This window comes from Mesoplodon densirostris, chromosome 5 (assembly GCF_025265405.1).
Source record: "Mesoplodon densirostris isolate mMesDen1 chromosome 5, mMesDen1 primary haplotype, whole genome shotgun sequence".
Taxonomy (NCBI): Eukaryota; Metazoa; Chordata; class Mammalia; order Artiodactyla; family Ziphiidae; genus Mesoplodon; species Mesoplodon densirostris.
In genome coordinates this window covers 60,260,284-60,284,559 of record NC_082665.1, presented here as the reverse complement: position 1 = coordinate 60,284,559, position 24,276 = coordinate 60,260,284, and the positions used below count along the sequence as shown (strand labels likewise).

Here is a 24,276-nt window from a genome sequence, read left to right as displayed (position 1 = left end):
ACTTAAGGACTTGTTGCATTTGAACAACTCCAGACAGATGTGCTATCCTCTCTTTGCTCATTGCTCCTCATCAGCTGTACACAATTAAGCAATGGCCTGATTTTGCTGCCCTACAACACATGCATCAGAAGTTCAAGAAACATTCTTTGTCGGAAAAAAAGCAGTAACACCTACATTCTATACAGTGTTTTACAGAACCTCACAACAGCCCAATGGGACAGGAGATCCCTGGGTGGTACTAGAGTGTTCCCAAGTTTGTGGCAAGACAATTGCTAGCCTCTCGATCTCCACCCAACACTAGTCAACATTTATATCACTTAAGCTAATAACCTCTCCCACCATCCCACCCTGTTTATGCCCTCTCTCTGCACTCTCTTGATGATGATAATTTCTCCGTAGTGTCTCTACTTGTTTGGAGAGAAAGGGGGAAGATCCCTGTCAGACAGTAGGACAAGAAGTTATGGAGACGTGTTTATAGAAAGGAAAACACACTCCCAATCCCTCTCTGACCCGCCCCCCCCCTCCCAGCCCCAGTACGGAGCTCACCTCCGACCACATCGGTGAGCTCACAAAGCTACAACAGACCACCTGCTCTTTTTACACCTACCTGTTTCTAATTACAGCCTACGGCCAGGGCTATAGCCACACAGGTAAACAACAAAGTAAAATGGTAACAGTGACTGGAGAGGAAACAGGAGCATTCACTTCCAAGGCTTCTGGTGCACACAGCTGATGAGGTCCAATGTGAAAGGAATTAATTAGAGTGTGGGTAGACAGCACAAACTCAGTACATAGGCAAACCAGTCCCAGGACCTGAACAGCACTTAAGGCGGACCTTCACAGCTTGAGTCCTATCTCTTAGGACAAAGGATTTTGGACAAGTGAGCCGTGCGTGAACACAAACCTTGCCAGAAGAAGAGTAGGACAGACAAGGGTGTTTTGCTTAGTGATCATGGTAAGCTGAGCAGACAAAACAGCTGGCAACTCCAAAGTCACTCCTGATGAGATGTACGAGTCCCTGGGTGGGCTCAGGGCAGAATTCAGGTCAGTTCAGCAAAACCACACTTGGCACCCACTAGGTGCCACACACTGAATGGAGGGTGGAGGGGACATAGAGAAAAGTAGGCAGTTTCCCGTCCTGAAAGAACCTGGGACCTAGTTAACCTCTGCTTTGACACCACCTTTCTATTATACCAAATGCAGCACGGCCTCAAGAAAAGATCAAAGACAGGCTGGATTTTACAAAGTACAGGCAAAGAACCAGAACCACCAGCAAAGGCATCAGAGGCATGACAGAAGAAATGTGGCATACATTTGAGCGCACGCACACACACTCACACTTGTACACTCAGGCCCTGCTCCGCACAGAAGGTCAGTCCTCTGACTTAGTCCTCTTCGCAAGTCCTAAAAGAAGCCTCCTTTCCATCATCCACATTCACTCCTACTATAGTCCCGCGAGAGTTATCAAAGTACATCACTGAAGGTAGGTAAGAGGCTTAGAGCTAATGGAAGCCTATGAGGACTGCTGAAGCCTCAAGCTTTGTCGTTGTCACTTCTCACACTGTGTTGTACCTTATTTATATACAAGTCTCTCCTGGACACATAATAGATACTCAGTGAATGTTTGCTAAGCTGTAAAGACCTACCTCCAAGATCTCTTCCAGGCCTGACTCTATTTGGTCCTTGGAGTTTGGATCCGGTGAACCCCAGGGCTGCTTCTGATGCAAAGCAGAGCTTGAGCAGGGGAAGGTGATGCATGGGTGTCTGAGATCTCCGTCCCTATCGCCCTGCCTCTGGGGAGCCCAACGGGGTTCTTATTCAGGGGAGAAGACAAGCAGGACACAGGGCTTCCCTTCTCAGCGCTGGAGCATGATGTGGGTGAGGGCAGGCTTGCCAAGGAGGAGACGGGGGAGAGTGTGGGGAGAAGCAGGCGCCCAGGGAAACTCGCTTCCATTCGCTAGGCAAGCTCCCAGCACCCACTCTACGTCAGGCAGCAGTTGGGCCACCAGCTCTTGTCCCCTGGAGTCCTGCACTTCCCCCATGGAAGCGCCATCAAGCTAATTATTTATGGTCTGCCTGACCGCTAGACCAAATGCTCAGGGAGCAGGAATGGCGGTGATCTTATTACAGGGGCGTCTTGAGTGTATAACACGGTTCGAGGTATCAGCAAACACCCATTGAGTGAACGAATTACAACCCAAAACACAAAAGTGAAAGGTCATGGCAGAGAGGAGAGAGAACTGTAGTCACATAGTCAAGAGGGAGCTTTTTCTCAGGAGGGGAAGCTGGGCCTTTAGGAAGTTTGAGGATTGAAAAGACTGACTTACTCTGTTAGGCAACATGATTACCACCAATTCCAATTAAGCTGTCACCTGCAGCCATTTTCTGTGCCCCTTCCTCATGATGACTAAGCAACCAATGGCACCAGGCCCATACCCATACCCTCCCCAGGACTCAAAACCGGTCTCCGGTTCTGTGACCCAGAGTGAATGAGGATCAGGCTGCCACTTCTTGACGTGTCCACTCCTGGGGCCGATTCAAGCAAATGCTGGGCTAAACCAGCCCCAACTCCAACTCCAACTCGTCAGCACACTCACACCTCAACCCCTAACACACACACACACACACACACAAACCCTTAACAGGCTCTTGCATGCTGGCAGGAAATCTGAAGCACTTAAATGAAAAGCTAAGCCATGGGGCAAAATGGCTGAACTGCTAAGTCAGGGCCAAGACGGGATCAGAAGCTGCCTCTCTTTAGCTGGCACCTGACCTGACTGCACTGTGACACAGACAGTGTCTTTCCTAGACTTTCCTTCAAGCAAGAAACCCTTAACCCGGACATTTAGGAGGAACCACTTTGGCGCAGGACAGTAACTTCTCTCACACAAGCATGTTGAAGGGGAAACAGATCACATCAGTAAATTATCTAGAACAATGACTGGTTCAAAGCAGTTGTTCAATAAATGACAGCAACTTATTCAATTTGAGTCACTTCCTTTAGGGTTACTTGTAGAAGTACCTTCATTAGTCTGATCCTTGTTACAGATTTATCCCTAATATTTCAACAAAAGAGGTTTAAGAAGAGGTAAATATCTCAGGGGCCAGACACCTCTACCTAGGCTTTCCAGGCATCCTGCTCTGGGCATGTACACGCACTACCTCTAAGAGAGACGAACAAAACACGCACACGCACACATAGGCACACGTGTGCACATGTGCTCACACAGCAAACAACTCCAGTTCTCCAGCTCCAGCTGGGAAGTATGATTTAGAATCATGACAGTTTACTTTTTTCCTGTCTGACCTCATGCAAACCGACTTTCTCCACCTCTCTGACCCCCAAATATACACATTCAGTCCCCGACCCACCCCCAATCTTCCTCACTTAGAAAGCTCTTTTAAACCATCTAAAACTTAAAATAAATACCAGTTTGGAAACCTGAGGCATGCTCCAGTCCGTCTGTCCCCACCTTCTGCTGGAAGCCTCCGACCCCAACTCCTGTCAGCCCTCCCCAACTTGGGAAGCCCAGTGGCCTCCGTGCAGGGCTGGCACACGCAGAGAAAACAAACACATGGCGTCCTGCCAGCTGGGTCAGGCACCACTATTTATAGCAGAGCGAAGTGTGGGGGAATTGGAGGCGTGATGAAGGGTGGGGGGCGGAGGGGATAGGGATAATTCCAGATGCTCCTCCCAGGCTCCACAGCTGCAGAGGATCCCTGCTGATGGTCTGCCGGCCCAGGTGCAACCCATCCTGTGTGACTAATACCTTCACTGAGCCTCCCAGGGTAGAGGGCCTGTTATCTTGCTCATTACTGTAGCCCCAGCATCTATCTCTAGGAGCACAGTAAGTATTTGTTAATTAAATGAATAGATGAGCTTTTTTTCTTCCTGCCTACCCCACAAGGCTGCAGATGGAGGAGCTGTTGTAGGTGGAGGGGAGGTGAGTGAGGAATGCCTAGAACAGCGCTTCTAAAAATCTATCGGTTGTTAAAACGTGCTAGCAAGAAGAATGTAGGGAAATGCTCTATTAAGAAAAGCAAATTAGGTTTCTTTAGTGCAGGCCTTTTCAGAGCCTTTAATGGGCTGTTACGTATTGTGAGTCACCGAAAGGGGGGTAGAGTATGCACTGAAAGCTGAACTCACTCAACCACAGGCCTGGACTTATTTGACCACAGGCCTGGACTGACTTGACCACACTACTCTTTTTTTCTCAGAGTACCATTAGTGGGGAGAATTTCATCAAATACACTTCGGGAAATGTTGGCCTAAGAGGTTCCTGGAGAATATCCCAAAAACAACTTGTAAAACAGCATCCCATGTTTGTAATTTTTAAAAATTACATGTGAATGTGTGGTGTACAGTTATTTGAATTGTCATAGGATAAGGTCAGGAGACACTTACATGTTAACATCAGTTATGGTGAAGGGCCGGAAATTTGCACTTTTTATACCAAACACTTAAGAAATATTCCAAGTGAGTGTGGAGTTATTTTTGTAATTAAAAAGGTAAATTAAAAAAAAAAAAAAAACTATCCCAGGGCTTCCCTGGTGGCGCAGTGGTTGAGAGTCCTCCTGCCGATGCAGGGGACACGGATTCGTGTCCCGGTCCGGGAAGATCCCACATGCCGCGGAGCGGCTGGGCCCGTGAGCCATGGCCGCTGAGCCTGCGCGTCCGGAGCCTGTGCTCCACAACGGGAGAGGCCACAACAGTGAGAGGCCCGCGTACCGCAAAAAAAAAACAAAAAAAACTATCCCCAAATATTATCATGTCATCACTGAAATTTTATCTTCCCATAGGCCCAGGGGCCTCATTTCCTAACAACTCCTTGGGCTGTAAAATGTTACTCTTTGCTCCATGATCACATCTAAAGTGTTTCCTGTGTCTATATCCAACAGTCAACTCCTTCGGCTTATAAAGAACCCCTCCCCTAATTCCAGGATTCTGTTGCATCCACACAATGTGTGTGGACAAGTATTTTGGAAAAAATGAAAACACATTTAATATTCTTTTAGCAACCTTTACTAATCTGAAATTACTTTGTTTAGTAAATTGTATAAAATATCCACCAAGCACTTCGTTTGCTACGATTACGATGTTGGGCATATTAACATTTAAGGACTGCCTTCTTTTCCTGCTAAATCACTAATTTCCTAACTTAACTGATTTGTAAATGTAATGAAAAGTCATTCAGATTCAGTGAATGTAACACACCAGGTTTTGTTGTAATATGAGATTAAGGCAAATATTTAGAATTGGAAGAAATATTCCATCTTAGCATAAAAGAGAGTATGTGACCATTTGCTGAGTTACTGTGTGTGAGATGATGTGCATGTATTATCTTGTCTAACCTCTAAGTAACTCTGTGAAGGAGGTAGTCCTGTCATCTCCATTTTACAGATGCAGCAATTGAGGCTTAGAGAGGTTAAACATCTTGCTCAAGTAAAGGATTCAAAGCCAGGGTTACCTGCTTTCCCTGCCTGCTGGTCTTGGTGTCCTTGGTAGATTCAAGCAGACAAACCGAAAAAGGAAACTGAGGAAGGCTGAAAAAAACAAAATCAGCCTGGGTTGGAGTCATGCACTAGCCACCGTGTTTCGGGAGGGACTGGTTCGTCAGGTCCCACAATGCACTCTGTAGCCAACTCACGAGGATGCTCAGTCCCCCACCCCAGCGGGAGTCAGCCCTGAGTGAGCGCCTCAATCCCATCCACAAGTTGGCCATGGCCCTCTGAGTCTGGATCCATGTAATATGCACCAGCCTGTAGTGAGAGACAATAAAATTCTTCCATTTCTTAATCTGACCTCTCTCATCTTCCTTCTGTTCTTACATAAGCATAAGATTGGAGGTTCCCAACGCTGGCTGCACGGAAAAATCATTCGGGGACACTAAGACACATCAACACCTGGGCAGCACCTCAGGCAAATTCACTTAGAGCCTGTGGAAGTGGGGCCCAGGTATCAGCATTTTCAAAACCCTTTCCTGGAAACCGTAATGTGCAGCCAGGGTTGAGAACCCCTGGGAGTCTCCGCCATGGATTTGTGGGTCATTTTGACAGAGAAGGTCTGCCAGAAACGCGTTGGTTGCACTGGATGCCACGGTTGAAATTGTGAGTTTTGTATAAAGATGTTCCCTGCTCTATTATTTTTAGTGAAATTCTTGCCATTTTTAAAGCTGTTTTCTTTTATTCCACAAATTGAATATCTTAATACACTTTAACGAATAAAACATTTTCTCAAAGTTTCTCTCAGATATCCCCAGATATTTTCTGGACTTTCAGATTCCTAGTTTTCTCCTCTTCACAAAGAAATAAAAACCCAAGAAGAGACCACCATTGCAAACAGCACCTACTTTGGGGGCCAAGACGGCTTCCAGAGTAGCAAAGGTGACACTTAAACAGGTCCCTGGGCCACAGTCACCCCTGCTGGGGCCACCACCACTTCTCGGGGGCAGAGAGCTTAGCAGGAGACAGAAGTTTTCCAAGCATATGCACATTTTAGCGTTTGCACATGAAAACCTGAAGTGCCCGTCAGTGATTCCCTTAACAAATTGAGAACAGTCTCAGGGGCTCACAGACCACCAGGAAGTAGAACAGGTGTTGGCTGTCCAGGGGTCCCACATCCACTTAACACCAGATTGCACCAGTGGGCTTTGGCTCCCCTGGAACTGGCTTTTTGACATCCCAAAGGGTTAACAGCTCAGCCTCTAGCTTCCGGCGTTCCCTTCCCCAAGAAGTGGATTTTCAGTATGGTCCCTGCCGGGGCGGAAGCAGCACCTCACCCCAACCTTAGAGACTTGGGTCCCGCCCAGCCCCTCCCCACCTGCGGCCCTCCCACTCCAGGAATGAAGCTGCTGCTACCCAGCGTATCCCAAGACTGGTTTCCTCTCCTTCCAAATCCATTTTGTGTCTTAACTTCTGCCAAGGATAAAAATTAAAACACTCACACACACATCAGGCGTGTATGCGAGGACAGAGCTCGAAGTTTAAACTGCAAAAGACCAGGCAGGGAAGGGAGGGGCAGGTCGCTGATCCAAGTCGGGGCCTGGAGACTTCCCTGGGGTCTGTGTAGGCCCTGGCACACCCTGCCTGAGGCCCCTGCTGGCTACACCCAGGGTCAGACCTGAGCCGGGGTTTGCAGCATCTCCCCTCCTGTTCCTCCAACACCCATTTCATACCACCCCAAACGCTGCCCAGGGGGCCACAGAGCAGCCGAGCTGCCCAGCACTCCACAGGCTGGAAGCAGACTCTGGTCCTCACACTTGGAGGAGCCCGTTCCTTGCCAACTCCAAAATGAATAAAAACAGTGCTTGGAATGACACGCGGGCCCTGGTGGCATAGGTGGCTTGCGGACTGCTTCTGGCCACCCAGAGAAATGGGTCTGGAGCTGGAGCCTCTGTTCTTAGACCCCTGTCCCCCCATACCCGGGTCTGCAGACACCTGGATCTGGGGACCAGGCAGAGAGCAGCTCTGATCCAGCTCTCTCCTGTCATCTCTTGCTGCTGACTTCTTCCTTCTTGGCCAAACCAGGAGCCCCTGCATTGCAGAATGATCACGCCTAACCTTTCACCCATTCAGGATCCCCCAGAGTTCAGATAATGGCCCCTTACTCAACTCTAAACGCCATCAGCTGCCCCTTTGCCTCCCCAAATGGTGAACTAAGTACTCACATCACTTACACCTGTCCACTCTGACTCACACAATCCTTTGCCTTACAAGTCACTAAACACTTATTGAACACTCATTCAATACGAAGCTCCGTGGATCCAAAGATAAAGTTCAAGCTTTCTCTAAGAGCTCAGCATCTGGTAAAGGAGACACACAGAAACATCTCAGAGCACCGTGGAGTGACTGAGAATCAAACCCGAGGGCCCTGGGCTGGGGTTCTTTCTTTTCCACGCCCCTGTTAGGAGGGCGTGGGAAGACTGGATCACACACTTCTTTTGGAAAAAGTACCCTTGTGGCGTTCATCCTTGTCCTATCTGCACACAGAGCAGAGTAATGAAAACAAAGTAGTATTTAAAAAACTCTTTTGTCTTGATAATTGTTGAATCTGGGTGATGGGTACATGGGGCTCAGGATACTCTTCTTTCTGCTTTTGTGTAGTTGAGTTTTTAAATAATAATGAAACTTGCTTTTTCAATAGGATGACTAGAACAAGATCATCCCAAACCTTCTCAGTCCTGCACCAACTTCCAGGACGCCCGCCCCACCCCCACCCCCACCCAGCCCCCATGTCACCTCAGTTAAGCCAAAGAGCGCTGTCCGGCAGGTTTCCACGAGCGCCCAGGTTCTGGTAACGGAGGGCAGTATACCTCTCTTCAACCTTTAAAGGCTCCCTAGTGTTGGGCCAAAGAGGCAGCCCCACCCCTGAAAGGGTACTGCTGGCCGCAGCCAGAGGAGGCTCTGAGAAGCCTATCTCCTTGGTGCTCTGGCTTGGGAACCTGGACCCTGTTGGCTGCCCCCCATGCCCTCTGCTTCCTTTCTGGGTTCCCTGTCCTGGATGGGCCTTCCCCAGAACCCTGAGCATATCTCTCCAATGACAGGTCCCCAGTGTTGGCGGGCTTTTTCCTGATGGCAGAACCAACCAAGTGCACAGGCTTCAAGGTCCGAGTGAAAGACCATCACTTTTCTCTGGACCTCCATGTTTCTACCTATAAAATTCCCAAACATACCGTAAGTGACACAGCTCTTTAAAGAGCCAAATTCTCCGAGAATATGGGCTCTTGGGAAGGAGCTATAAATCAGTAGCTTATCTCAAAAGCCAAAGTAATAATAATCATGATGATAATAATGGTGACATCTAGCACCTCCTCTGAGCCAAGGGCTCTTCCAATGAGAGAAGGTAGATAATGCAGTTCAACGTGAAATGACCTCTTGCTTGGATTTGGGAAATATTCAGAATCCAAGTTATAAGTGTCTTGAGGGCAGCACGCATGGCGCTCAATAGTCTGTTGGCTGATCAACGGAAAGGCCACTCTTTAATGGTTACAAACACGTCTTTGGGGCCACGTGGAAAATGCCTGAAGAGGCATGAACAGCACTGCTCTAGGCAAGGTGTTTTGCTGGGTCTTTGGATAAACCAGGAACAGCTCAGTGTGGAAGCTCAGTGACTGAAGGGAGGCTGGCTGCAGCGGGCATTGTGATTTTCAGAGGGTGGGAAACAGGTCAGAACCCCCTGCCCGAGGAAGGGTAACACACCTCATTTTGGCTGAGGTTCAGAGAAACAAGGCCTCACTGCCTTTCCCCCATCTAGACCATGGGCATTAGCGCTGGCACTTTGGTTAGTGTCCTTGTGGAGGGAAAATGAGTTCTGCTGGCTAACACTCCATCACAACGGGGCAGGCTCGTCCTCTTTACCTCGTGACTTTGAAAGCTGTAGAACTTAGCTGTTCAGGAGCCTCCCTGTTCCACGGCCATGGAGGCTTTTTCTAGAGAGGGGAGTTGGGCAGCGGTGGGTAAAATTGGGACCCTGCCCTGGTTTCCCACAGATTGTTCTGTAGAGAAAGTGCTAGAGAAAACCCAGACTGCCCTGGAGACTTCCTTCCACCAACACTTGCTGGAGCTTCACACGTGTGGCGAGGCCACGCCGCGTTTCCCTGCACAACCTGCCCTAACAGGCGACCATGCTGCTGGGAGGTCCTGGCATGGCCCCCAACTGGACAGAATGCCATTCCTCGTACTAAAGGGTTATTTTTTAATACATCACAAGATATTTATAAACTCAGCGTTTCTGAGATTTTTCCCCCCCAAAATCAGGGGGAAAAAGTCCCATCCAAATGCTTTGTCAGATCATGTACTTATCTTTGGTTTAGCAAACGTGGTCCCTGCTCCTTGACACACACAGCCTGGCTGCACCTACAGAAGTCGGTCCGGGATTCTCCCACAGGACCTCCTGGGGGGACAGCACGTGAGGAGGTGACTCAGGAATGAAGGCTGGATCTGGCAGGGAACATGGGTCTCACCCTCCCATGTTCAGCAGTTCTCTATCCTTAGCCTCCGCAGGCAAACTGTGACAAGGGCCAAGGCCTCCCATGTGTTGACGGTCAATCATCAGTCACAGCCTTCCAGATGCTGGAGCGAGACCCAGGAAGACAAGAGGGTGCAGGCACACCACCCTGATTCCACAATTAACAACAAAAGCAAGGACGGCTTGCCTGTAGACAGTACTTCTCTGAAGAGTTTAAGGAGCGTTAAACACTCCACTGCATTAGTGCTCACAGTCTTGATGACACACCCGGGACAAGTACTATTAGTCTCCACTTACACAGGGTGCAAGTCGGAAGAACCACTGAATGGCAGCCCAAGAGCTCTCGGCAAGTCCCTGAACAGGATACAGATGGGAGGGTGGGCTAGGCAAAGAGCAAGCCAGAGGACGAGGTGGTAAGGACTGGGATGACTGGCATGGAGTTTCTACCGTCTGAGAGCTGACTTTCCAAGGAGGCCATGTCTTCTTTCTTCTTTTTACTGAACTCTGAGGCACCTGCCTGGTGTCCTTGGAAGTGAGGAGGTGCCAGCTGGCCTCAGCTCTTCGTTTACTCCACATAGAAGCAACAGAAGCTGGGGTCTAAGTCTCAGTCCCTGCTCCTCAGGGTTGGAACCCTCTTCACCTAGTACACCCCTTTCCTCTCAGCCCTGGAACGTTTCAGCCTGCTTCAACCAGGTGGCCCACGTGACCCCCATTCACATGCACTTCCCTTTCCTCTAACTGGGGCCCAGAGTTGGAGCCCAGCTGGAGGAGGTCCTCCTTCTGTTCTAGTGATAAAATCCATCGTTATCCCTCATCCCCCGAGAGCCTCACTGTTTAATGACTGGTGAGGGCACTGAATACGGGGGTTCCTGCCACCCCCCCACCCCCCCCCCGCCAAGGAATCCTCGTTTGTGAGGCTGACTGAAGAAAGAAGCACTTCTTGGCAGGGGAAGCGTTCTCACTCTCTTTGTGCCTGATCGGTCTTCCTGCTTAACGACCACAAAACAAGCCCTGAAGCTCAGTGCCTCCCAGGGCTCAGCACAGACACCACTGGGGCTGAGACAGCAACTTCGGCGGCTGGGGGAGCTGTGGCTGCCGCCGGATGCGGCGTGTAGGAGTGCTGCCCGCCCTGCCTGCCTGGGAGGCTCACTTCCCCGCCGCTGTCCAAAGCTCCAGAGCAACTAAACCAAACTAGCAAGGAGGAAGGCAAATGGCCCGGTGCTCCTCCTGTCTCTCTACTTAAGAGCGCCACGGAAGGTCTGCACAGCCGATACTTCCAGATGTGGAACCAAAACACAGGCAGCAACCGACAGTTTACCAGCCTGGGCTGAACTCCAGTAGCTCCAGCGCCAGGCGTGTCCAGTGGGTGACGACAGAAGAGCAGCACTGCAGACCCGTGGGCTCTGGGCAGGTGGGTCTCAGCACTGGCTGTGGGCTCCTCCGTTGTCAGCGCCTTGCACCCCAGCTGGATGTACGGTGTGAGGGGGCATGGCGTGGAGAAGGCCATGTTTAAAACTGGAGGAGACTGCTAAGTGAAAGAAGCCAACCTGGGAAGACTATATATACTGTAGGATTCCAACTACATGACATTCTGGAAAAGACAAAACTACAAAGACTGTAAAAAGAGCAATGGTTGCTGCTCCACCAAATAGGTGGAGCACAGGGGATTTTTAGGCAGTGAAACTATTCTTCTGTCTGATACTATAATAATGGTGGATATGTATCATTACGCATTTGTCAGAACTACAGGCTGTATAATGCAAAAAATAAGTCTTAATGTAAACTATGGACTTTAGTTAATAACTATGTGTCAACATTGACTCATCAATTCTAACAAACGCATTACACCAACGTAAGATGTTAGTAATTCGGGAAATTGGTAGGGGTGGAGGGGTATGAGGTAACTCCCTGTAATTTTCACTTAATTTTTTTCTATAAACCTAAAACTGCTTTTTTAAAAAAGCCTATTAATTTCTTTCTAAGTTAAAAAAAACCTGGAGGAGGAGGTTTGGACTATTCCCCAGCTCCCTGAGATGCTGTAGATGTTGGGTCTGGGGATCTTGGTAGTGTAATTTCTCAGGCACGTTTGTTGTCAGCAGGAGGCCTCTTGGGATATTTGCCCTTATTTTTACGCTTCCTTAGCTTCTAAATCTAGAGCCAAGCTAGAAATGACTGAGATGCAATTTGAAGTCAGATCTATCCCCCTCTGGGTAGACATCCAAACCTCCTATTCCTTGTATTCCAGGCTGTCAACACTCCAGCCACAGAGACAATTTCTGTCACCTGTGTGCCTACCATGGGGCCTGACTCCACCAGGCCCCCACATGGAGGGAACTGAGCTAGTCTCAAATTCATCCCGTGTTCCTCACGTCCCAGATGCAACAGAACTCCCATTCAACTGTGCAAAGAGAAGGGAGCAGTACAGTGGATGGTCCAGGCACACTTAGGAAATTCCAGATGAACAACTAGAGTATAAACTTTTGATGGAGCGAGGATGCCCTGGGCTTCTCTGCAGCTCCCAGCCTGGCCCAGCACAGTGCTGGACACAAAGTCCATTCTCAGTAAACTCCTCTTGAGTGATGCAGAAGGGCCAGAGAGGCATCCATTCTCACCCTCCTCTTACAGATGGAACAGTGGCGCAAAGGCACATCCACGGACATTCCTGAAGTCAGTCACCTTGAGGAAGACAGAGGAACGGAGCTTCTTCTGCTGCGGCCTAGCACGCTGCTTTCCAGCTTTTCTAAAACAGACGCCCTCATAGTATTAGAATTCCCTGCCCCTCTCTCCCACAGTCCCCCCAGAATGCATTTTTCTTATATAAATCCTTAGGTAATTATTGCATTCTGTTTGAAACTCTTGTGATACTCATTTTGAGTTTCAGGAAAGACCTGTGGACTAGTAAAAAGAAAAACTGAGTACCAATTACATCCCAGAGTCTACTCCAGGCACTGGGGAGTTGGTGAGATGCAAAATGAAGTCCCTGATGCCGTGGATCTCTCCTTCTAGAGGCTAAGCAGGCAATAAGGAGATGAACAAGTAGAGATACGTCAGCAGGTGTAACGCTGAGAAAGAACAGATTAGGTTGAAGGAAGAGAGAATGACAGTGGGAGTGTAAATTAATAAAGGGCAGTCCAGTGAGGGCAGCCACGAAGCAGACACCTGAATGAAGTGAGGGAGGGGCTGTGCAGCTATCGGGGAAGTACCTCCCAGGCAGCGGGCAAAGCCCCGGAAGGGAGGCTGTCCTGCTTAGGCGGAGGAGCAGCAAGGAGGCCACTGAGGCTGTGGAGCGAATAGGGGAGGTGAGGGCACGGACAGTGTGTGGCATTTTCTCTGCATGAAAGCAAACCATGGACAGTTTTGAGCAGAGAACTGACCTCGCCTGGCTCCTCTTTTGGAAGCTGACACTGACTTCTCCATGAAGAACAGACTGTAGGCAGGGAGGTCAGGGCTGGGTGGAGGCAGGGAGAACGCTTAGGAAGCTACTGCAATAGAGCAGGTAAGAAATGTTGCTGGAAGACAAGGATGGTGATAAGCTGCAGGATTCTGAATACATCTTAAAAATAAAGCCAACATCATTTGCCAACTTAAAGTGGAGTATGAGAGAAAGAACAGAGTCCAAGGTGACTCTCAGGTTTTGGGTCTCACCAGCAGAATGGAATATGCTGAATCAGGGAAGAAGCAGAGAAGGCCGGGTGGGAGCTGTCTTCCCAGTGACCAGGCCTGAAGATTGGTACCTACGGGGGCACCTGGGGCACAGCCTTGCCCCACTGTGGGCTCCTCTCTTTCCCCATCTTCTCATTCCCTCATCTCTATAGAGCCTTGAGCCAGTGGGGGGTTCCATCAGTGCAGCCTTCCACCTACTCCTCTTTCCAGCTGCCCAATCCATCGATAACTCTCCTTCCAGTCTGTTTTTCTTTCCTTTCCTTTCCTATCCTATTTTTTTTTTTTTTTTTGCGGTACACGGGCCTCTCACTGTTGTGGCCTCTCACGTCGCGGAGCACAGGCTCCGGACGTGCAGGCTCAGCAGCCATGGCTCACGGGCCCAGCCGCTCCGCGGCATGTGGGATCCTCCCGGACCGGGACACGAACCCGTGTCCCCTGCATCGGCAGGCGGACACTCAACCACTGAGCCACCAGGGAAGCCCTTTCCTTTCCTATTAACGGCCACCTTCTCCTGAATGTTCACAATGCATTTTGTGCGCTTTATATGCAGTATCTTGCTTTCCCTTTGCAACAACTTTAAGAAACTAGGGTTTCAGAGTGGAGGTGACTAGCCCAGGGTCATAACACCTACCACCTGGCAAAGCTATGTTCAAATCCAGGCCTGTCTGGTTCCAAAGCCCGCCCTTAACCAGGATGCCACACCATCTCCAACCTGGAAGGGGCCCCAGAAACATGGATCCCTCCTGCAACAACCGTCTTTCTCCAGCACTTCCTTTTGCTGATAAGATTCACTCCAAGCCTCTGGTCTCAGATGGGGTCACCCCAACTCTCCTCAGACTCCCCTGTTCCTTCCCCTCTCAGGAAGAGTGCGAACCAGGATCCTCTTGCCACGAGAGCTTTTCTTCTCCCTGAGGCCTTCACTGTCTCTTCCCACAAGAGAGGGAAAAGCAGCTTATCTGGCAATAGGACCTAACTGCCTTCAGTTCAGGCCTCTGCTCTTAGAAAACAAACACAACCACAGAAGCAGATGCAGCCCTTGTGCCTAGACTCTGACCTCTGGCCAGTTCCCTCAAATGTCTTATCTCCCAACTCATCTTGGGTGAACAGAGATGCCAGAGGCTTTTGAGGTGGGCAGGAACCTTCTGCATCAAAAGTGTTCCCTTGTGCCATTTCTCTGCATCCCCATAGTGCCCTGAGAAGGCAGCTTGCGAGGATGGGGAGAGAGAGGCTCAGAGAGTTTCCATGATTTCCTCTGGGTTACCCAACTAGTTGGTCACATAATTATATCTTAAACCCAGGTATCCTGTACCCCACCCCCCCCAACACACGCAAAGCCAGAACATCCTGGCTTCAGGCTTTCCACGTTTGTTAAAGAAAAACAAGGAACTGAGGGCAACTCCATGCTCATGGCAGCCAAATCTCCCCGCTCTCTGAAGCCAGCTGGGAGACTCGGTTTTGCTCTGCAGGTAACGACCTGTAGCATTCTTTCTGCTGGCTGCCCTGTATTTGCCTGGAAGGTACCATCTCCTGTCAGTTACCTGTCTGTCAAAGTTGCTACTTCCTTCCCCAGGGTATTTTTCTGCACAAGCTGCCACTTCTCCTGACCAGGAAAAGTACCTTCTGGGCAGAACACCTTCTCCCCCCTCACCCTGCCGAGGCTCAGAGGACCTTGATCAGACTTGCAGAGACCCAAGGAGCATGTGGATTCAGCTGGCACCTGTAGTGGAAACAGAGACTCAGACAGCCAATTCAGATGATGTCCCAGGCGGGAGCAAAAGCCAGGAGACACGTTCCAAGAGGAGACCCAAGATAGAGGCAGCTTTCAGCACTGCCTACGAAGTCAGACATCAGCTGGGCCTCAGGACCCAGCTTCCCTCAGGCTGCTGCTGTGGAGCCAGTCAAAACCTTCCGGTTGTGGCCCCGGTTTTCAATTCATGTCTCTTAAGGCAAGTCTCATAAAGGCTGCCACCTGCCGCTTGCGCTCTGTTAGTTGCAAAAGAAACAGCTCTCCCAAGCTAAGGGGGCTCTACTTAGAGAGGCTGAGAGGAGAGATTGTCTGGATACTTTTTTTTCCTCAAAGCCCGAGTTCTGGAGTCAGCAGCCCTGCCACGAAATCTTGGCCCTGCCACTTACCAGCTGTGAGACCAGAACAAGTCCCTACAATTATTTAGGCTTCAGCTCTCTTATCTGCCCAATAGGATCACGCTGCCCACCTTCACAGGACTGCTGGGGGGTTGCAGGGACAGTGCTCACAGGGCTTAGCACAGGGCCTGGCACACAGTAGGTCTCGCTAAATGGCAGCTCTCATTCTCCCCGTCATCAGAAGGACGACGGAGGCAGGTACGGCCGCCTCTTTGGCGCTGGGATCCGCCGGTCTCGGCCTTCTCGGCCTGCCCTTCAGGTCCACAGCTGATTCCCTGAGAGGGTAAGGGAAGGAAGGGTACGGGAACGTCCGTGACGGAGGGCACCTGCTGCTCATGTGTGCTCACCCTCTTGAGGGAGAATCACCACATACGTGTAAGGCTTGGTTTGTAAAATCAGGGGAACAAAAATGAACTCCATCACAATACTGCTTTCAGCAACCTGTTCTATCTTTTTCATGCACACTCAGGACCTTTGTGGTGTTTCAGTGACGGGGTTGGTTGCCAACCTTCTCGTTCCCCTTTGGTGAGGACAGAGAGCTGAGCTCCCCACCCCTCCCATTGTTGAAGACCACCCAGTGAAACGCACTGGCAAGCTGCCACCGTCCAGGCAGGCGAAAGCCGGGCCTGACGACCCAGCCTCCATCTCTGCGACAGAAGGCTATAGAACGACAGGCACCTGGCCGCGGGGCTTTCACCTGGAGCCGACGCGGCCTTCACGATGGCCAGACCACCAGCGCTGTCCAGAAAGGGCTGCAGGTGACTGCTTGGAAGGCCTGTACATTGCGAAGAGCCATTAGATTCTAACCCTTGGCTATAACACAGCAGATTTTTATGTAACTTGTTCACTACAAAACATCCATTCATAATGACACAAGTAAACAGCCGTGAATTTCCATCACTTTATGTGGTCTCACTTGCAAAGGTGGGTACTGTGCTGACTGACTGCATGATGAAATCCTCTCACGTGGGCACAAGTACGTAAAAAAGGACAAGGTACCGTAACACCTCTGTGGGATGACAGTCATCAGGCAGAAAAGCAGAGAGTCAAGTCGGGGGAGTGACGGGGCAAGATGCTTTGTGAAGCACTTAAGAGCAGCCTCTGCTTTCACAGAAAAGTAAGAAATCCAGAACCCCCCAGTTTTCCTCTCCAATTAACTGTGACCCATACCTAATAGACCTGCTGGGATTGCAACGTTAGGTAAGTTTACTTGGCTGGGACTATTCTGGAAAAATATTGGCAGGCCGGGAGAGGTGCGGAGTGCTCTCTTCAAGAGTCCAATTCCAGCCCAGCCTCCAAGGCCAACCAGTTCTACACGCCCTTCTCCTCTTACCTGTAGCTCCCATCCTGTGTGACAGCCACCTCTTAGCAGCCAAGGAGGTTCCTGGGCAACTGGAGAGCCCAGCAACTTTTATTTGCCCCTAAAATAAACGTCTTCTCACTTGTTACTCTGGGAATAATTTCAGAGCCGAGCAAACCTACCCCAGACAGCAGAACAAAGGGCAAATGGAATTTAAAAGTGAAAAGCTGAATTCAGGCATGTGTTTCTAGCATTCTCAGCTAAAATCTGACCTGGCTGAGAAAGAAAAGAAGATCACAAATTTCTCCTTTTTCCCCTGAAAGCTACTCAGTAACTACTTTTAGAAACTTGTCGAAGACTCGCATTTCTGAGGTTCTGTATTTAATGCAGAGATTCCAGTTTTTAACTTTACTAAAATTTAAAAAAACACTCTGAACTTGAAATCTCCTGTCTTATGAATACTTCAGTCTATTATCCTCTTAGGAAAAGTAAGTTTGCAGGGAGAAAATAATGAACCACATGTGGGCAGAGGTAAAAAAAGAACGTTTCAGTCCTGCCAGCCCCGTCTCTGCCTCTAGGACTTAGCCTGAGAGGCTCTCAGGCTCTCCTCCTTCCAGGAGCCTTTCTTCATGACCCAGTCCAAGCGCTTTCACACTGGAGTTTGCATTGCCGTGCCCTGCATGTCCCCTCCCCTCAGTCATGGAATTCTGGAAGGCATGGGCTCTGGTATGGATACTGAGCACACAGCGAGCGCCGAATAAAAGCTTGTTGAAAGGATGAAGGCTCCAACCTACAAATGAGTCATCACCCTCATCTTGTCCAATGCTGTCCAAACTCATTTGGGAGAAGAATAAACATTTCTTTTCCATATTTTCTGCTGCTCAGCTCCTTTTGGATGACTTTTTATTCAACCCATAATATATACTTTCCTGTTACTAACTAGGAGAACTAGTTGAGACTTTCCTCAACGTTTTCTCTGGCAACCAAGTTAAGTTGACTGTGTATCACTGGCTCTGATCTTTCTCCTACAATTTCCTCTACTGCCCAATAACCCCGTCCCAAACATCAAAGGCCTTCTTTGAAGATAAGGCCAAATTCACCATTAGGAAAAGAGAAACTATTTCCTAACTTTATTTCAGAAGATGGTATGACACGGAATCCCTCTGGGTTTTGTGAGATAAACACCACCCAGTACATCAGATGAGAAGGCATTTGCTGTAATACCATCGGTAGACACATAAACACGGGACTTTCCTCATCCAAACCTAAGCAGGACTTTTCCGCAGCAGTCTTGGGCTCCAAATCCACAGTAAATGGTTTATAACCAACATGTGGAACAGAATTTGCCACAGGGAAAGGGGGGGGGGTGACATGGTCACGCCAGGGGAAAGAGGCCACCACAGGCTCTGACTATAAGAGTATCCGAGCTGAACTAGAACCAACTTGTTTAGTTCAGATTCCACTCAAAACTGGACCCTTTCAATACTGAAGGATGGGAAACACTCTTATCTTCAAGCAGAAACATAAAACATAAAAATATGACTGACCCAAGAGGCTAGAGATATTAGACTATGGGCAGAAAACCTCACCTGCTTCTTCTACTTCATTGCTGATACCCTCAGACGATGTGAATGTTGACAAGACTTCATGGGTCACGGGTTCCAGGAAGCTTGTTCTGGGCCTGAGGAAAAAGAAAGCGACTCAAACAAAATAAATAAACACTTTGAAAGTATTTGCTTTTGATAAGGTACATTGCTATAAACCAGAGTAATTCCTTATTAGTCCATTTTACAAATAAGAAAACAGAGAAAAAGCAGTTTTTCTAAACCACAGGCTTCCTTAAATCTCCAGTTACCTGGCCCCTTGCTAGAAATGAACTGAACAATAGATGAAGGACAAGGATTACATTGAAAACAGTCTGTTGCTCTTACAAAACCATTACCTTTGCATCCAGTGGTCCATTTTCACCAATATTCACCAAATATCTGTTCAGAACACATTATCAGCAGCCCTCATACGAAGTAAGGTGGGTTAACAGGGAAGGGGCTGGGGCTGGTAAGGCAGCAGCAGGAGTGAAGCCCCTCCAAAATCAAGGGTCGGCTAATAGAGGGGTCCGGCTGGAGCAGAAGGGTCCTATTAAGGTAATATTATCATGAGATGAGACAGAACCACATGTGAGAGGGCTAAGAAATTCAGATTGTGAGCTTAGACTGGAGGATGAGTTTATGGGACTGACGGACGATGGGTGTTGGCGGGGGGGGGGAGGGTAGGGGGGTGATGGGTAGACAGTGGGGAGTCCAGCCATGTGTCAGCAATTGTCAAAGGCATGAGGAAGCATGGTGGTGGCAGAAATGGAAAAGATGGTAGGATGGCGGAATAATAAAAGGAAGGGCGGGAGAGACTGGGCAAGCTTGGGGAAGGAGCTAACTCAGTGGTCATGGAGATTTAGTGATCAATTAGCTCAGTGGATCAAGTCCGTGTGAATGGAGTCCACAGGGAGAGCCAGGGGTCCAAGCCAAGTTTCCTAATCCTCAGGGCAGTGCCACTTGAGATGGATCCTTTAAGTCTTACTTCCAGATTCCACCTCCCCTTCTCTACCCATTTCCAACCCTGAGGGCTCCAAGGAGGCAAGAGTCCTATTTAGGAAGGCTTTTTGTAAACATGGATTTCTAGATTAAAAACAAACACCCTCTTCCATCCCACCCTCCAGCCCCAAATATTTGATCCAGCCTCATAAATGATGAAAATATTACATGTTAAGGTTCCACGTGGGAGCACTCTCAGGATTTAGGCTGTTCCCAGCAATAGCGAAGTGGTTGGATATACCTGCTTCCTATGAGTCTTTGGTCAAAAGTGTAGAGCTGCTTCAGGACTGTCTGACTACAAGTCTTTACTTTTATCGGAGCTATGTGAAAAGTATGTACGCACATGGATGAACAAAAACAGTTATAGTATGGCAACGTGGGTAACTTTAAAACACTTTTTTTATTATTATTAGTAGATGCTTGTGCAAAAAATAAAAATTGGGAGGGGAGGGTCGTTTGGAGAAACATCCTTTGACTAAGAAAGCTTATTTTCTTGGGACAAAAAAAGCTCCCAGTCTGGGGTCTGATGTGCTATAAATTTTTGCTGAATTGAAGTATGGAGATGACAATAAGTTCCATATGTTAAAGTAAATACACTTTAAAAAATGTAACAAATCACTTTCTTTTCTCTCCCTCCCCAATATCCATCCACCCTCCTCCTTATTTTCACAGATAGCAAGAAGGCTTGGAGTTTGGAGGAAAGAAAGCAAACTCCCAATGTACAATATCTTCTGGTGCCAGGTTAATACTTTCTTACTCAGAGGACAGAAAGTACTGGAAGCAATTATCTGGTGCACTTGGGTCCTCTTCAGCTTCTACCGCTTATTTAAAAGACACAGAAAGGAAAACCCTTATTCATTAACCATACTGGTGACTTTGTCGAAATCTGAACTCAGAACCCTAGGGTCCCATGGAATATTGTGACCACCAGGTTCACTTCTCACCATCCTTGCTTATACCCTGGGGATTCCTGGGGAAGTCAACTGAATTATCTCCTGAGTAAAATCTCCTACTCCTTCTTAGGGTATGGAAACCACAGATAAGTTGTTGAAGAGAGCTAGGAGCCCAAACATTTGAAAGAGCATTTCAAAGAAAGGAAAATCTCTTGGACCCATTTGGAGAATATAAAGGAATAAACATCACCCTCTTATTCAAGTTGGCCAACCAATCAACAGCTAAGCAGGGTTCCCTCTATCCCACCGCCCTCCCCCCAACCCAACTGTGGTCAAGGAACCAACTATCCTGGACTCTATCAACTTCCTCTCCTCAGTAAAGCCAATGCTGTGGCTTGGGCAATTTCTCCCAAGAAGCTGTTTCTTGCAGTGTTCCTCTTCTGAGATCTCTTGACAGAGGATGAATGAGACAGTGTCTGACATCTCATTCCTCAGATTTCATAGGTGTAGACAGCCTCCGGCCTCCTAAAGGGCCAAACTTTAAGCGATAGTTGGGGGCAGGCAATGTCAGCAAAGCGGCAACTCTTACTTCTTTCATTTTCCATACACTCGCTCCAAAAACTCATCCTGCAGGAAAATCATAACTCCACTTCTGTTTTCACCCTGCCGTCTGTCCCACTGACCCCAAGGTGCTTCAAGATTACCATGGGAAACTTGTAGATTTCAATTATGAAACCATTAAAAAGTACCAATTATAAGACCTCAGAAACGTTCCTGGGAAACCTGTTACATACCTCAAAACGGCCAAACTCTTGCCTCAGATTCACTTTAAGTTCAGGAAACAGGTTGGACAGATGTATGGGGGCATCAGTCCCCACCTTAGTCCAAGGAGACTGTTTAAATACTGTCATGCTGCCCTTGAGAAAATGGATATTGATTTATTGCCTGTAACCAAAGAGATGAAAAACCATCACAGGGCTAGGCTGCCTGCTTAGGGCCCAATAGTGGAATAAATCAGAAATGTTTGTGCATTCAAGAATTTTGAAAATTTCATTCATTCAATGGCGAGCGTTTGCAAAGTTCTGGGTAACAAAGATCTAGGTGACAAATGTGAGCTGGGTACAGGCACTTGGAGGTGGCACAAGGGCCTGAAACCAAAACGTACTTTTCACTCAGTCCATTCAAAGAGGTAAGTCTGGGTCAAAAACTTATGCAAACCCATTTGAACTTGCTGAGAAGGGACGGGGGAGAGGCAGAACAGCCCACCGCGCCCAGAAAGTGCCTGTTTAGGATCGTTGGTGTGTGGTCTGGGTATTCTTAGCTCTACTGCCACATCTCTGGAGGCACACAACAACCTTTCAAGTAACACTGCCACTGCAATCCCATACCCACAACAAAACTAAGCAAACAAATCCCTAGGGCTCCTTAAACTCCACCAGGTCTGCCTGCACATCCAGCCCTCAAAATCCTCCTACCATCTGGAAGAGCAAACTAACGCTGGGCACCCTGGAAGTTAAGCAGAGCCTTCAAAAATCCAGCAGAAAATTCTTCCTGGGTTCCTGGCCCTTCTCCACAGCCCCTTCCCACTTGTTCCAAAGGATCATTTCCCAACCTCTCACAGTTACACCAACAAAAACCGCCAAGAGAACAACCCCAGGAGGACGCTGTGCCCGCGCACACACACACACCCACACACCCACACTTCCTCCCGACGCTGCCCCAAACCCACAGACACCTCTGGACACCCTCACTTCAGCCTCAGCCCTTCCACCCCTCTAGCGGGGGATGCTTTTCTGGGACTGTTTTGCTCCCGGTCCGTTCGGTCCCTCATTTGGGTTTAGTTTTTTGTTTTTTTTTTAATTTTTAAAATTTATTTATTATTATTATTTTTAAACGCCGAGACGGTAAACCCTCACCCCCTAAGAGGCCAAATGGGTGTGCGGTGGTGCTGTGTATTTGCCGACCCCATGTGGGTTTCTCCCCAGAGCCCCGCGCTGGGTAGTCGGAGACCGGTGTCAACCTCCGGGAAAGTTTGGGAGGCTGTCCGGGCCCTTCTTCCACCGGGAAGCTTCCGGGAACGACCGTACAGATCGCACCCGCACGGAACGAGATGCGGCGCCCCCAAGCCCGGAGGCGGCAACCCGGCACCCCGCCGCCCGCCTCCGCCGCAGCCCCCCGCCGGAGCCCGCGGGCCGAGCGCTGGGACCCGCTCCCGCCGCCGGCGCGTCCCCACCAGCCACCCGCCGGGGCTTCCTCGGTATCGCCCGGCCTGCGGCCGCCTCCCGCCCCTCCCCTCCCCAAACCAACAAATAAACACAACTTTTTATGAAAAGAAAACAAACTTCAGCGACGTGACTCACCTCTGGTGCAGCCGGCTCCTGGGAAGGGTGAGCCGGGGCCCGGGGGCGCGGTGGGCGCGGAGAGAGCCACACAGCCCGGTGCCGCACGGACACACAACCCGCACAGTGACACCCGGGGACACACAATACGGGAGAGCGGCGGCCGCGGGAGCAACAAAGGAGCCCCGGACCGAGAAGCTGCGGGCCGGGGAGGGAGGGCGCGTGCGGGTGCGTGCGGCTGCGGCGGGCGTGAGTGGAAGTGTGTGTGCGCGTGTGTGTGTAAGTGTGAGTGTGCGTGTGCGCTCGCGGCGTCTGACACCGGCGGGCCGGGGCTCAGGGTCCCTGCGGCAGGAAGCGGGGGCCGCGGCGGCAGCAGCGGGAGGACAAGGCAGGGGACGCCGCGCCCTGCGCACCCGGTCCCTCCATATGGAAGAAGCTTTTTTGGATGACTGAACTCGCAAACAATTCCTTCTTTTGCTTCTGCCTAGGAGCCTCCCATTACCGCGCAGGAGGAGGAGGGGGAGGGGGGAGAGGAGGCGGGGAAGAGGGGGAGGAGCAAAGTGGAGCAAAGAAAGTCTTGGAAAGGAAGCTGGAAAAAAAAAAAAAAAACAGTCCCCCCAAACTCAGTTTTTCTCCTAATACCCATTTTTCTTTCTGTTGCGCCTTAGTCCCGTGCTCTCCCCAAACTTCACTTTCTTTCCGGTACCAAAAGCAAAGTCCTCCGCCTTTCTCCCACACCCACGGGCTCCCCGGAACCCCCACTTCTCTTTAGCTTCACCTCAGACCCTTGCTCTGCTACGCAATCCTTCCCTCCTCTCGTCCAGTCTCTTCTCCCCAAGTCTTTTTCGGACACCCCCCCTTCTTAATGGTCTCCTTCATTCTGCAAACAAATGATTGGATAAATCATTAAAAGTAAACTCTGTTGTTAAACGCGCCCCTACCCCCCCCCCACACACACACAAAATGGGGCAGCGGCTGTCGAGAAATTTATAAGGAAACCACAGCCCCAATGCTACCTCCCCGCCGACCCACCCGGTGGGTCGGGAAAGGGAGGGTTCGCCGCGTCCTCCTCCGTTGACAGCGCCCTGCCCTGACCTCCATTCATCATCCCAGGATGGAAGAGCGAGGAAAAGGATTGGGGAGGGGGGAGGCGAGGGAGGGGGTAGCGGCCACAGAGAAAAGTTAGTTACGTCCTTGTGCGCGTGTGCGTGTTAAGCCCTCCCTTTAGTGTTGGGCAGAAAAACATCCAGAGTAGCGGTTCTCAAACTTGAGCTTCATCAGAACCCCCTGCAGGCTTATTAAAACACAGGTTGCTGAGCTCCACGCCCAGAGTTTCGGCTTCGGTAGGGTCTGAGGTAGGGCCGAGAATTTGCATTTTTAGTAAGTT

At 49.6% G+C, this 24,276-nt stretch overlaps 1 protein-coding gene across 5 annotated transcripts in view; it reads right to left on the bottom strand.

Annotated features, from left to right (window-relative positions):
- BOC (BOC cell adhesion associated, oncogene regulated) overlaps positions 1–23,978 on the bottom strand; it is a 79,471-nt gene extending 55,493 nt beyond the window's left edge. The window contains exons 1-4 of one of the 5 annotated variants that reach the window (XM_060098944.1): positions 23,922–23,978; positions 23,668–23,769; positions 22,911–23,478; positions 18,662–18,753 (exon numbers count right to left, since the gene is read on the bottom strand). The gene's annotated coding sequence lies outside the window, so the exon portion shown is untranslated. The other 4 variants (XM_060098945.1, XM_060098948.1, XM_060098946.1 and 1 more) reach the window with 4 other exon arrangements.
- Positions 23,979–24,276: the final 298 nt, after the last annotated feature.